Source organism: Ranitomeya variabilis, chromosome 2, assembly GCF_051348905.1.
Source record: "Ranitomeya variabilis isolate aRanVar5 chromosome 2, aRanVar5.hap1, whole genome shotgun sequence".
Lineage (NCBI taxonomy): Eukaryota > Metazoa > Chordata > Amphibia > Anura > Dendrobatidae > Ranitomeya > Ranitomeya variabilis.
In genome coordinates this window covers 990,351,396-990,367,055 of record NC_135233.1, presented here as the reverse complement: position 1 = coordinate 990,367,055, position 15,660 = coordinate 990,351,396, and the positions used below count along the sequence as shown (strand labels likewise).

General features: G+C 49.2%; 1 protein-coding gene across 2 annotated transcripts in view; it reads left to right on the top strand.

Annotated features, from left to right (window-relative positions):
- LOC143810089 (allantoinase, mitochondrial-like) overlaps positions 1 to 15,660 on the top strand; it is a 92,703-nt gene that overhangs the window by 15,767 nt on the left and 61,276 nt on the right. The gene's annotated exons all lie outside the window — the stretch shown is intronic.

The window sequence follows — 15,660 nt, the reverse complement described above, 5'->3', positions numbered from 1 at the left end:
AGTTGGAAAGCTATTTTTATTAATTTTTCTGGGAAATCCACTTTTCAGTTCATATGAGGTGTGTTTTGGGCATTTTGTTTTCCTGAAGAGGTTTTGAAAGAACAACTGGTGGAAAAAAAAGTGGTGGAAAAAAAGTTCATATCAGGCTATGTTCATACATAGTTTTTCTTTTTTTAGGTGGATGAATTTCTCAAGTAGAAGCCACCTTCAGAAAACGCTCTTTTTTGAGGAGTTTTTGAAGGCGTTTTTCTTTTCTTTGAAAAAGCGCTTTACAAAATGAACACAATACATAGCAATACCAAAACAACATTTCTGCGCACATATTCTCTTATGTCTCTTCTTTGAACTTCTTCAGGGTTTGGAAACCCTGAATCCACCCGCTCTCTAAATTTCACGGCAGGAGCGGACACAGACTGAAGAGAAACTCTGTAAGGCTAGGTTCCCATTGCGTTAATGGGATAGCGCTAACGGACAGCGTTGCACGGCGAAATTAACGCCGTGCACCGCGTCCGTTAGCGCTCCCATTGCCGGCAATGTTAGAGCGCATTGCTAGCGCGTGTCATTTTCGGCACGCGCTAGCGATGTGCCGGTCTTTTGTAGCGCGCCTCGGACGCTGCTTGCAGCGTCCGCGGCGCGTCAGAGGTCCGTTCCCCGCTCTCGCAGATCGGGGATCTGCGAGAGCGGGGACATTAACGCGACCCCTGAATGCGGGCCCGAAAAAGACATTGCGTTAGCGCAATCCGCTAGCGCTCGCGCTAAACGGATTGCACTAACGCAATCTGAACCTAGCCTAAGGCTGGGGTCACACTAGAGTAGAATACGGACGAGTGCTATGCAAGAAAACATCACACAGCACTCGGCCCCGTGTTAATGTGGCACCCTAGGAGTTCGGTTGCCACAATGGAATTGCCTTCCTCACAGGAGGGGTGATGTCATGCCTGGACGCAAGGAGGGGTTCCCTAATCAGGTAATACACACATACAACATCTTCCTAACTCCAGACCAGAAGGGGGAGCTCTAAGCCGGTTTCAGGGTAGCTTCCCTATAAGTTCTGGTCTGGAGGCAGGGTTAGGGTGTTTAGTGTGAGACACTGAAGGGAAAGGAAGAAAGAGAGAGGAGCCTGGGGTCTGGAGCTGCGATTGGGCTCACCCAAAGATAAAGCGCAAAGAGACCGGACACCGGAATCTGTGGTGGTGAGAGTATTGCATACTCAGCCACCAAATCCGGAGGGCAGGAGATTTCAAGTCTCCTGGCCCCAACTGACATCCGGAGGCAGCACGTCAGGTCAGGAGCCTGGGGCTGCCCGTGAGAAGGCAGTGCCCAAGACAGGCTCAGGCTGTCAGCCATACGGGTGGGAAGTACAGACACTGAGGACTTGTGCAGAGCTTCAGGCAGCAAGGGTCAGAGTACAAAGCGCAGAAGGAAGGCCTCCGAACCCACATGGATAGGTGGATCCCAAGCTGTTTCCAGGCTGCCCGGACCTCATCACCAACTGCTACCTGTACCCTGGACTGTACCTGCATTTCATCAGTAAAAGGTAAAGGAAACTGCTATCCCTGTGTCCTTCAATTATTTCCTGCACCCTCAGTCCTGCACCCCACTGTCAATCATCCCTATTACCAACTGTACCGGTAGCCCTGGGGACTAAGCTCTACCTGTGGGGAGCTATACCAACTCTGCTGCAACTCCATCAGCCCCAGTGGACCCCTTTAATCAGCGTCAGCCATCCCTGGCCGAATACCACAGGTGGCCTCACAAATTATTCTTTATAGACTTATTCTCCACTTCCACTCATCCCCTTTTACTGGACGCCCAGGGCCACGGATCGGGTCACTGCCACTGTGACCACCCCTTTAAGTACTGCCGGACCCGGCCTGAGTACCCCACGGCCCTAGCGGGTGCTCCATTAATCTATGGGGCAGCTCCATTCACCTTTTTTTCTTGTGCACATTCAGCGTGCAAGTGAAATCGCAGTATGCTACGATTGTACGCGTATATCGCCCGAGTCTCACCAATGCAAGTCTATTGGTGCAAGAAAAAAATCAGATGCCACATGGACCATCAGTGTGACTTGCGACAAATACGCACACATGTTCCTAATTTCAGCTCATTGTGTCATTAAATTCAATGGGCAAAAGTAGTGAGAAATGTAAATGGGCCATGGGGTACTCGATACCGGGTCCAGTCGCTCTTAAAGGGGATGTTACAGTGGCTGCGACCCGGTCCGTGGCCCTGGGCGCTCAATTAAAGGGGAAAGATCTTTTAAGGGGAATTGTAGATAAAGTCTATTGTTCATGACGCCATCTCCGTGGGCGGTTCTTTCGCTCCTTCCCGCCAGATCAGGAGGCTGACCTCTCTCGTTGACGGTCAAATTTCTCGGACATAGTGGTACTGATGAGGGGCGGCCATAATTTTCGCGCCGTTCCTCCAGGTGCCGCCCACAACAACACGCCCATTGCCTCCTGCACACCACATGGTGCTATAATGGTGGCGGTTTTGGCACAATTTACAGTTCAATAGTCACACAGTTAAGCAGTCTCTAAGGCGCACATGACCCGATTCTCAGGGTCGATCCATCCTGTTCGTGATGCCAAAAGATGAGTCACCCACCAGGGCAGCGGGGTACTCGGCACCGGGTACGGTCACTCTTAAAAGGGATGTCCTGGTGACTGCAACCAGGTCCGTGACCCTGGGTGCCCAATTAAAGGAGAAAGGTGTTTTAAGGGGAATTGTGGATAAAGTCTATTGTTCGTGACACCACCTGTGGTTTTCGGTCAATAGGGACCGACGCTGCTTAAAGGGGTCCTCTGGGGTGATGTTGTTGCAGCTAGATGGTAACACTTCCCACAGGTGAAGCGGAGTCCCCAGGGCTCCCAAGGTGTGTGGCAAGGATGGTGTATGCCGACGAATAAGTGGAGGACACAGAGTTGTAAAGTCTTTACCTGCTTTACAGGGTACCAGGTACAGGTGTCCTGTGGTCCGGCCGGCTCGGAGGGAATGGGAGAATCTCCTTCCCAGTTGAGGTCCGTGAGCCTTTCCTCCTTGCGCTGTTTTGTGAGGTCCCTGCTGCCTGAAGCTTTCTAACAAGGTGCTCGTTCTTTCCCCCTGTCCTGGGACAGGTACCTGCATGACAGGCAGCTTGAGCCGTTTTACAGGGACTCTATCATGCCCCGGGCTCTTCAGGTGCTGCTGCGTCTCAGGTGTGGTGTGGGCCAATTACATACAGTTCTTGGTCCTCCGGTTCTGCTCTGTGTCTTACAGTCCCACAAAAGGCTCTGGCTCTCGGTACCCAGCTGCTGCGCTCTGGCTCTGAGTGTGTCCGATCGCAGTTCCCTTCTGAGCCCTTTTTCCCTCCTTTGCTCCCTCCCTCTGTAGCTCCACCACATACAACCCTTCAGGTTCTCTCACTCCTTCCAGAGGCTGCAGCTCCCTCGTGGCTGCTCAGCCTCTCTGTCTGCTCTCAGTTCCAGACTTCCTTCTCCTTCAGTGTCTCTATCAGACTGTCCTCACTCCTCCTCCAGGTCAGGATACATATAGCTTAGGGAAACTCCCCTGAATCCGGGTCCTGAGCTCCCCCTCCTGGCCTGGATTTGGAATGTGCTGTGTGTGGGTGCTTTACCTGGGAAAGAAAACTCCATTGCCTCTGAGCATTATATTAACATCCCTGAAGGGAAGGCAACATCACTGTAAAACTCTTACTGTTTCACTCATTCATTCTCGTCTTGACTATTGTAACTCTCTCTTAATCGGCCTCCCTCTTGCCAAACTCTCCCCACTCCAATCTGTCCTGAATGCTGCTGCCAGGATTATTTTCCTCACCAACCGTTACACCGATCCCTCAACCTTGTGCCAGTCATTACACTGGTTACCCATCTGCTCCAGATTCTAGTACAAAACTAGATTCGCCCTCATCCACAAAGCACTCCATGGCTCAGCACCACCCTACATCTCCTCCCTGGTCTCAGTCTACCACCCTACCCGTGCTCTCCGTTCTGCTAATGACCTGAGGTTAGCATCGTCGATAATCAGAACCTCCCACTCCGGTCTCCAAGACTTTTCACATGCTTCGCCAATTCTTTGGAATGCACTACCCAGGTTAATACGATTACTCCCCAATCCCCACAGTTTTAAGCGTGGCCTAAAAACGCATTTGTTCAGACTGGCCTACCGCCTCATCGCATTAACCTAACTATCCCTGGGTGGCCCATTAAAAAAAACAAAACAACAAAAACAACAAAAACATAATTAGGTTCCTCACATCATGTTCTCATACACTTCATGCAGTTTTTAGGCCTCGTTGTCTGTACTGCTACATACTTAGGCTGATAACTGGTTCATGCAGCTTTACATGAACACCCAATCCTTACACTATGGCTGGTCCGAACAACGAAAGCAATTGTTACCATCCACCTCTCGTGTCTCCCTTTTTCCTATAGATTGTAAGCTTGCGAGCAGGGCCCTCACTCCTCTTGGTATCTATTTTGAACTGTGATTTTGTTATGTAATGTCTATTGTCTGTACAAATCCCCTCTATAATTTGTAAAGCGCTGCGGAATATGTTGGCGCTATATAAGTAAAATTATTATTATTATTTATTATTAAGGGAAGTGTTTATAAGTCTGTCGCGACGCCACCTGTGGTGTTCAGTCAATAGTGGGACCGACGCTGTGTTAAAGGGGTCCTCTGGGGGATGTTATTGCAGCACTGATGGTACTCTTCCCACAGGTGAAGCGGGGTCCCCAGGGGCCTTATGGTGGTGATGACGGTTGCCGGTAAATGAGTAAAGGACACAAGTTGTAAGTCTTTACCTGGTTTACTGTAGTTGGCAGGCCACAGTCCAGGGCACTGACAATAGGTACATAGGAGTCCAGGCATCCTGAAAACAAGCGAAATCCCCTTGGCAAGTCAAGTTAGGAGCCTTCCACTCTGCGCTTGCTAAAGTCCCTTGCTGTCTGAAGTGTTCAAAACAAGGTCCTAATTCTTTCAGTTCTTTCTCCTGTCCTGGGAAATGTACCTGTATGGCAGGCAGCTTGAGCTGTAATTTCTGGGGTCTCTACACGGTGTCTCCAGGCTCCAGGATGCTGCTGTGCCACAGGCATAATTTGGGCAATGTCTGTATGATCTTATGCCCTCCAGTTCTGCTGAGTGTACTGTAGTTCCACTCTAGCCTCGGGCTCCCGGTATCCGGTCTCTGCGCACTGACTCCTCGGAGGCCTATTCTCAGCCTCCTTGAGCCCTGAATCTCTCCTCTCTGCTCCTTTCCTGTCTGTCCTCGCTCACAGACTGTCTGTACAAACTGAACAACTAGCTCCTCCTCCAAACCAGGATCTTTATCCAGGGAAGCTGCCCTAAAACAGGCTTTCGAGCCCCCCCTCCTGGCCTGGATTTGGAAGGTGTTGTGTGTGTGATAACCTGCCAAAGGGAATCTCACTTGTCTCCAGGCATAGCACTGTAATAATTATAGGGGATAATTCAGGAGACTCTTTGCGTGGAACAAGACAACTACAGGACACAGTTTTATAAGTGGTAAAGTCTATATTATCACACGGGGATTCAAACAGGTGCAGAGAGAAACTCAAGACCACAACACTTGGTGCAAATAATAAACGCAGCTTAGCAGTCTTCAGAGAAAAATGCAATCAAGCAGAAAGTCTATGAAGCAGTTATTCTTGAGGATACTTGACACGAATAAATCCTTGTCTTAGTCCAGACACAGATAGATATGCTTATAGGCAGTTCAAATCATATCTTAGCTCGACCAGGGAGGCCTGGTTAATAGTCTCAGGTTAATGCAAAGCAGCAGCAGCTTACATGTCCAGCAAATGCAGATGAAGTAAACAAGAGCAGCAGATGAAGGAGGATTACTGGAAACTTGTGTATGCAGCAGGAACTCAGAGCAGAGTAGAAGGATCACCACACAGGTTCACAGGAGCAGGTGTATAGCCAGGGAGTAATCAGAGGTCAGGAGCTGGATGCAAGGCAGAATACTTTAGCACAGACTGAAGGCTGGGGTGGAGTTTTATAGCAGGAAGACACAGTGCACATGAGACCAAAGACGCCATCTTGGAAGAGGGCAGTAAGGCACAAAAGGTAAAAAACGTTCAGAGTCCTGACATTACTCCCTCCTTAGAAGCGGCCTCAGAACGATCCTGGACCTGGTTTCTCAGGGAATCTCTGATGAAAACGAGAAATCTTCTGTTGGGCATTGATGTTTTCCACAGGTTCCCAAGAGTCTTCCTCAGGGGGATATCCCTGCCATCTTATCAGATATTGGAGCCGATTCCTGCGAATCCTGGAATCAATAATTTCCTCCACCACAAATTGTTCTTGCCCATCAATCACCACAGGCTGCGGAGGTGGCACAACACGTCCCTGGAAGGTATTAGGAGATACAGGTTTTAGTAAAGATACATGAAAAACTGGGTGTACCTTCATTGTCCTAGGCAGCTTCAGCCGGCAGGCCACAGAGCTCACAATACCATTGATCTTGAAAAGGCCAATAAATTTCTGTCCAAGTTTTTATGAAGGAACGTTTAACTTCAGATTCTTAGTTGCTAACCACACGGAATCTCCTACCTTGAACATGGGTGCAGGTTTACGGAATCTATCAGCCAATCTCTTATAAGGTTCTTGAGCTGTAGTCAGGGATTCCTTCAGAAACTCCAGATTTTGTCTAATCGCAGTCAGCCTTTCCTCCACTGCCGGAACCGGAGAATTAATTGGAGACCTAGGTAAAATACACGGATGATAACCCAGATTGGCAAAGAATGGTGTAAATTTAGTGGAGGCGCTCTGAGAATTATTATGTGAAAATTCGGCTAACGGCAACAACTCCAACCAATCATCCTGGAGATGGCTGACATAGCATCTTAGGTATTGTTCCAGCATCTGGTTGGTACGCTCAGTCTGACCATTTGTCTGGGGATGGTAAGCAGAAGAGAGACAGAAATTAATATTGAGTGCAGAGCAAAACCCCTTCCAGAATCTTGAAGTGAACTGTACTCCACGGTCAGAGATGATCTCATCCGGAACCCCGTGCAACCGAAAGACATTTTGTATAACCAAGTTCACTATCTTTAGCTGAGGGGAGGCCAGTGCACGGAACAAAATGAGCAGCATTAGTCAGGCGATCAACTACCACTATGATTGTATTCATGCCCCCTGATGTAGGCAGCTCCACAATAAAGGCCATTGATATAGACCCCCAAGGGCGGGACGGAACTGGTAATGGTTGTAGAAGACCTGTAGGTGCCACATGAGGAGTCTTGTAACGGGCACATACCTCGCAAGAGAGAACATAGTCCTTGGTATCCTTCAGGCAAGTTGGCCACCAGAAGAATTGGCTCAGGAAGTCTTGTGTCTTCTGTACCCCCCTGTGACCAGCCAACTTGGAGTCATGTACCAACTTGAGGATCTGCAGACGGACGACCTCCGGGACGTAGATACGTCGATCTCTGAACCACATGCCACCCTTAAAGACAAGATTAATATCCACAGGTGGGTTGGCCAGAAATACATCACCTTCATAGGCCTCCCTGCACTCCTTCCACAAGTCCTGATCGTGGATAACTCCAATGAAATTGGCATCAGATAGAATGGTCTTGGACGGGGCTCCAGGTACGGAATCCGCAGCATGGATTTGGGACAAAGCATCAGCCTTCCCATTACGAGAACCTGGACGGTACGAGATAACAAAGTTAAATTGATTTAAAAATAAGTTCCAACGAGCCTGATGAGGAGAAAGACATCTAGCAGATCTAAGGAACTCTAAATTGTGATGGTCAGTTAGTACTATGATCTGTTGTGCAGCTCCTTGCAGATGATGCCTCCATTCTTTGAAAGCCGCAATAATAGCCAGCAATTCCTTGTCTCCCACGTCGTAATTCTTCTCTGCTGAGGTTAGTCTACGGGAAAAGAAAGCACAAGGTTGTAGCAGACCCTTCTCTCCAGTTCTTTGGGAGAGAATAGCACCCAAAGCATTATCAGAAGCGTTTGCAGCGCCCCAGAGTCCTGGTCGTTGCAGTACTGATGCTCCGCCGCTAAGGGGGGCTATGGTACGTCTGATGGCACTGAAGGAGTTCACCTGACAAGGTATCACAGACACCAATACACTTCACAGTCTGGCCTCCAGGGGGAGCTAAGGGTGCTATGTATTAGGCCACTGGTTGGAACCAGGCAACATCCTGTGGCAGAGGGTGTTGCAGGGGAAGATTCAGGGGGGTCCCTGTCAGGGGTGGGATCCTGTTATGACCCCAGTGGACAGGGTCTCAGAGGAACGTGTAAGTCTGCAAGATACAAAAATCCAGCTCATAGGGCTGTGGTAACTGGGTTGACCAAATAGCTACTCCTAACGCCAACACTAGAAGTAGCCGGGGATCATGCCTATGGTGATCACTAGATGACTCGCGCCAGCCGGAGAATCTAACTACCCCTAGGAGAAGAAAACAAAGACCTCTCTTGCCTCCAGAGAAAGGGACCCCAAAGCAAGATACAAGCCCCCCACAAATAATAACGGTGAGGTAAGAGGAAATGACAAACACAGAAATGAACCAGGTTCAGCAAAGAGAGGCCAGCTTAATAATAGCAGAATATAGCAAGATAACTTATCTGGTCAACAAAAACCCTATAAAAATCCACGCTGGAGATTCAAGAACCCCCGAACCGTCTAACGGTCCGGGGGGAGAACACCAGCCCCCTAGAGCTTCCAGCAAAGGTCAGGATACAGATAGGAACAAGCTGGACAAAAATACCAAACAAAACAAAAGCAAAATCACAACAGGATCCTGACAGAGGCCTAGCGAACAGAGAGAACGTTACGGGACCGCGCCTGCACTTCATCGCGGCTGTACCCCAAGAAAGGACAAGAAGCGAGGTTTATTGTGCTGAGTGAGAAACGAGATCAACGCAACAAGGAGAAACACCAGTAGGAGTCGTGCTGTAAGACGAGGCAACATCCTACTGAGGCGCGTAGCCGGTGCCCGGAACGCCGAGGAAGTATTGAGCTCCAGGCCTTACTTCAAACCTATGGCAGGACAGTCAGTTATAGGCGGGCTGTCTCACTCAAATCACCTAAGAAGACATAGGGGGCAACATTTGGAGAGGGGCGACTCTAGGGTCCCGGAAGACCTCCGAGCCTACCCGTCATACGGGTGCGTCCTAGCCATATCATCTGGGGGACAAAGCAGAACATCATAATCGAGTTGTGAGGGAACTTCAGAAACAGACACAACAGTTGTGGGGACTATCCCGTAAGCACAGCAGGGGAGGACCACAACACACAAGCGCTAGAAGGTAGGCACAGATTTCCACCTGCAAAGGGAACTCTGGAGGTGCCATCGGACCGGCCGGACTTGCGCAGCCTGGTTAACCATATTCCGGACTGAGGATCCTGAAGCCTTCAGTAAAGAGGTAAAGAGACTGCAACCTGGTGTCCTCGTTATTTACTGCGACCTGCACCACATCATAACATCATCACCATACCTCCACCTTCATTGTACGCCCCTCAGCAGGGTCACGGGCCGGGTCTAGCCACCGTGACAACCCCAGAACAGAGACTCAGAGGCCCGGTCCCGGGTACCCCTCGGCCCTGCGGCAGTGGGGGCGCTACAACTTGGCGTCACGAACAGGATCTACTTAAGCCTGAAGAATCAGGTCATGTGTTCCTTGGAACTGTGATTTATTATACTTGGACTGTGACTTATTGCAAAGACTGTGTATTGCCACTTGCCGCCAAAAGTTCCCGCCAAGAACCGCCGCCATTACAGCGCTAAGGAGAGCGCAGGAGAAGAAGAAGGGCGTGGAAGTGGGCGTAGACAAGCTGAAGAGCGCGAAAGACAATGGCCGCCCAATCTAAATATTTCCGTACCTTGAGGACGTGTCCGTTCTGCGGCCGAGATCCGCCTCCTGATTCTCAATGGCGGGCGGAGACAGAGAAAACGAAACCGCCCACAAAGGAGAGAGCGGGAAAAGGACGAGGAAGAAGGAGCAGAACACGTGGAGGACGCCATGGCGAGCTGCCCAGAACCGGAGCGTGGGGTCGGAGCAGAGGACTCCCCCAGCTACCCGGAGGGAAACCGTGACCAGGCCTCCACCGCTGATACTGACTTCCTGCAGGCCGGAGTGGATGAGCTCAGCGACCAACTCCTGCGGACGCAGCTGAGCACTGAGGCCGGGTGGAAGAAGACCTTCATCGGGAGCCTCACCAGACGTCTGTCGGCAGCCTCGTCTGGTCCGGAGCCGGAAAGAAGTTCCAGCGCTCCGAAGCCAGAAAGCAAGGCCCTGCCGGAAAGCGAGATGCTGCAAACGGAGATGACAGCGCCGCAGCACAAGGCCCTGCAACCAGCGTTCCAGATCCCAGTGGAGACGGAGCAGATCGGCACTGGAGGGACCGCATCTGAAGCAGGTATGAAGAACGACCCTGCCCCGCCAGCAGAGGACCTGCTGATAGGCCCCGTCGCGGCACCCCCTCTCCCTGGGACCTATAGATTCCAGCGCCTTACACCCTAGGATCAGGCCCCGGGTATGGAGCACTTCTTAAAGGCTCCGATCTCGCCGATCACCTTGCCGGGCGAGGTCTATGCGGAGCTACGGCCGCCAGAGCGAGAGTAAACCTCGGAACCACGAGTATGTAAATAGTTAACTGTTTGTTTCCCTGCTTTTTGCTGCTTTAAACCCGACTAGGGTTATTCTTAAAGGGATCCCTTTGTTTACCCGGGATCCCTATTGCTTTTTATTTTTGCTTTTGTTTTTCATTTTTGTCCCTTTGTTCCCCCTTTTGTTACAAGAACTGCTGGATCATGAACACTGCATGATTACAAACATATTGTAAATAGTTTGCACCTTCTTAAAGGTGCCCTCTACTGGTTTTACAAAGAAAAGGACTCTTTGCGAAGAAACTGTTCCTGGAAGCAGTACCGGAGTCCTTGCTGCATGCGGACTTGCAGCTTGAGAAGTTGCACTACCTCATAGAGACTTGGTCCCTTCTTAAAGGGAACGTTCATCCATAGCACTTGCAGAATGATGATGCTTTGAAAGGAAGTACTAATAATGCTTACATATGAGAGTTATATGTAGTAAGCTAGTTAATTGTGAGAAATGTTTAATGATGTTGCTAGAAGAATGAGGACAGGAAGTGAACCCGGATGGGGTTAGTTGGTGAGTCCTCCTAGGAGCCATACAGAGATGGCTCGGTGATCCTGAACTGAGAGAAGGAAGATAAGTTCTATACTGTGTATAGTAGCAGAAAGGCAGTAGGCCCAGGCGGAAAGGGGCGGTCCTGCAATAGAATGAGAGGCAGTAGGCCTGGGGCAGATAGACAGGCGGTCCTGCAGATGTAAAGATGGAAAATGAAGAAAAGTTGATTAGCCTTATAGTGTTTTATAAGAAGGTCTTTAGTGGATTCAGCGTGTACGTCCTTAAAGGCAACGTTAAATTATTGTTCAAAAATTTGCACTTAGTAGAATACCGAATACCCGGTTGGGTCAGAAAAGTTATTTATAGTATGTTATTTAAAGTATTAAACCATGTTTGTAACATTCAAGTGTCCTCACCTCCCATAAAGGGAAGCTCTGTTCAAATCTGCTTATTGTTATTGCATTTCAAAATTGTATGTCTTTTTGCTGACATGTATTGTTGTTTTCTTCCCGGTCCAGGAGTACTGGATTTAACCGGGGGGGAGTGCAGCGCCCCAGAGTCCTGGTCGTTGCAGTACTAATGCTCCGCCGCTAAGGGGGACTATGGTACGTCTGATGGCACTGAATGAGTTCACCTGACCAGGTATCACAGACACCAATACACTTCACAGTCTGCCCTCCAGGGGGAGCTAAGGGTGCTATGTATTAGGCCACTCTTCACAATCTGGTAAAACTGGGGGTTAGGTAGGAAGTTAGTTAGAAGCTGACTGGGTTGGAACCAGGCAACATCCTGTGGCAGAGGGTGTTGCAGGGGAAGATTCAGGGGGGTCCCTGTCAGGGGTGGGATCCTGACAGAGGCCTAGCGAACAGAGAGAACGTTACGGGACCGCGCCTGCACTTCGTCGCGGCTGTACCCCAAGAAAGGACAAGAAGCGAGGTTTATTGTGCTGAGTGAGAAACGAGATCAACGCAACAAGGAGAAACACCAGTAGGAGTCGTGCTGTAAGATGAGGCAACATCCTACTGAGGCGCGTAGTCGGTGGCCGGAACGCCGAGGAAGTATTGAGCTCCAGGCCTTACTTCAAACCTACGGCAGGACAGTCAGTTATAGGTGGGCTGTCTCACTCAAATCACCTAAGAAGACATAGGGGGCAACATTTGGAGAGGGGCGACTCTAGGGTCCCGGAAGACCTCCGAGCCTACCCGTCATACAGGTGCGTCCTAGCCATATCATCTGGGGGATGAAGCAGAACATCATAATCGAGTTGTGAGGGAACTTCAGAAACAGACACAACAGATGTGGGGACTATCCCGTAAGCACAGCAGGGGAGGACCACAACACACAAGCGCTAGAAGGTAGGCACAGATTTCCACCTGCAAAGGGAACTCTGGAGGTGCCATCGGACCGGCCGGACTTGCGCAGCCTGGTTAACCGTATTCTGGACTGAGGATCCTGAAGCCTTCAGTAAAGAGGTAAAGAGACTGCAACCTGGTGTCCTCGTTATTTACTGCGACCTGCACCACATCATAACATCATCACCATACCTCCACCTTCATTGTACGCCCCTCAGCAGGGTCACGGGCCGGGTCTAGCCCCATGACAACCCCAGAACAGAGACTCAGAGGCCCGGTACCGGGTACCCCTCGGCCCTGCGGCAGTGGGGGCGCTACACGTCCACCTCCACAATGAAAGGTTGTGTTGGGTCTGGGTGTATCAACATTGGTGCTGATGTGAAACAGATCTTAAGCCGATCAAAAGCTTCTTGAGCCTGTGATGACCACTTAAAGGGCTTTTCCTTCTTTGTCAAGGAAGTAATGGGACGGACAATATCAGAAAAATTTTGAATGAAGCGTCTGTAGAAATTTGCAAAACCAATAAAACGTGGACCTCCTTAACGTTCTTGGGTACCGGCCAGTCAAGGATAGCTTGAATCTTACCAGATTCCATGTTCAGCCCCTGGGGAGAGATGATATAACCTAAGAACTGTATCTCAGAACGATGGAACTCGCATTTCTCTGGCTTAATATACAGATGGTTCTCTTTCAGACGTCTTAAAACAGTTTTGACATGTTCTTCATGTTCCTGTAGAGAGTCAGAAAAGATTAGTATATCATCCAAATAGATCACTACAAACTGGTCCAACAAATCTCTGAAAATGTCATTAGCAAGATGTTGAAATGTTGCAGGGGCGTTACAAAGCCCGAAGGGCATCACGAGAGATTCAAAGTGTCCATACAGGCATCTGAATGCTGTCTTCCACTCATCCCCTGGACGAATATGCACCAAATTATAAGCCCCACGAAGATCCAGTTTAGAGAACACCTTAGCATGGCAGACTCTTTCCAGTAATTCGGGAATCAGAGGCAAAGGGTAACGGTTTCGTACGGTTACCTTATTGAGTTATCGATAGTCAACACAGGGTCTCAGGGTCCCATCCTTCTTCTTTACAAAAAAGATAGGTGCCCCTGCTGGTGAGGAAGAAGGACGTATGAAGCCTTTGGCCAGATTTTCATCAATATACTATTTTAAGGCTTGAAGCTCAGGTGCCGCTAAAGGGTATACGTTACCAAATGGAATGACTGCCCCGGGAAGCAGCTCAATGGGACAGTCATAATGCCTGTGTGGAGGAAGCTGATCTGCATTCTTCTTGTCACAGATGTCAGAGAACTCTTTATAAGCTGGAGGTAAAGAAAATACCTGTACATGTGGTTCCGTAGCCGTGGACTCAGGGACAGTTTCTGTTAATGCTGAGTTGCTCCTTGTTGGGAAGATAATCTCCTTGGTCTCCCAGTTGATAATTGGGTTCTGAGAACGCAACCAAGGAATGCCTAAAATCACAGGAAAATGAGGAGAAGAAATTAGCAAGAAAGAAAGTTGCTCCTGATGATTAGGCTCCAACAAAATTTCAAGGGGTACGGTCTCCTGATCCACAGGCCCAGAGATTAAAGGTGACCCATCCACGGTTTCCATGGTAATTGGAGAGGCTCTTTGCTGAATTTTAATACCATGTTCCTTGGCAAATGCGATATCCATGATATTGCCACCTGCACCAGAGTCAATCATTGCTGAACTGGAAATCCACTGTCCTGAACACAGGATCTTAATAGTGAGAGAACAGTGAGAGTTCTTTTCCTTCAGCTCCTTGGGGGGTGAAGTCATAGAAAGTGAATGGAATACAGCGTTTAAAGGCAGGCTACATTCAGATATGTCAGATTCATCATCACAGTTGTCATACTCCCCTATTGCTGCTAGCACCTTGTTAGGCCGTCTAGGACACTTTGTTATGATGACCTGGTGGTTAGGAGCACTAGGAATGACCTGATGAGCAAACTAGTAATACAGGACAAGCTCTGGGAAGTGGGAGCTCTGCTGACCGCAACCCCTAATCCTATCACAACAACTAGAAATAGCCGTGGAGCGTACCTGACTCTGCCTAGACGCCTCTTCACAGCCTAAGAGCTAACTACCCCTAAAGATAGAAAATAAGGCCTAACTTGCCTCAGAGAAATTCCCCAAATAAATAGGCAGCCCCCCACACGTATTGACTGTGAGTTAAGATGGAAGTCACAAAACACAGGAATGAAATAGGTTTCAGCAAAGGAGGGCCAGACTTAACTAAACAGACTTGAGGATAGAAAAGGTATATTTGCGGTCAGCATAAAAAACTACCAAAAAACCACGCAGAGTGTGCTAAAGAGACCCCACACCGACTCACGGCATGGAGGTGCCACTCTGCATCCCAGAGCTTCCAGCTAGCCAGGCAGAATCATGATAGCAAGCTGAACAAAAAAACAGTGGTAAACAAATAAGCTAGCAGGGACTTAGCTTTTGCTGGAGTAGACAGGTCATCTGAAAGATCCAAGAGCAAACTGAACCAGTACTAGGACATTGACAGCTGGCATCCAGTAACGATCTAAGTGGAGTTAAATAGAGCAGCCAGCCTAGGACTAAACGAGGTCAGCTGAGGAAGGAACCTCAGAACCAGCAGCTCCACTCACAGCCACCAGAGGGAGTCCATGGACAGAACTCACCGAAGTACCATTCATAACCACCGGAGGGAGTTCGAGAACAGAATTCACAACACACTTAGGACAATTGATAAAGAAGTGGTCAGACTGGCCGCAGTAGAAACATAGACTTTCACGAAGGCGATGCTCCCGGCACTCATTGATCTCGCGCCTCTGAACGGAATCAATTTGCATTGGCACCTCCTCCATCTCCCGAGAGGTTTTGCTTGCAGGCTCTTTGGAAGGAAGGGAATAGTTAGAAACACGGTTATATGCAGCCAATTTTTCCTGCCTACGCTCAGTAAGGTGAATGTCTATGTGCACACAATGCTGTATAAATGTCTCTAGCTCTTGTGGTGACTCAGAGCGGGCTAGGTCATCTTTTACAATACTAGACAGACCCCTTTTAAAAATAGGCAATTGTGCATAACTGTCCCAATTGGTATCTACCGCCAATCTCCTGAATTCAGTGGCATACTCAATAACAGAACGTTTAGCCTGGCGTAAAGACAACAAAGCA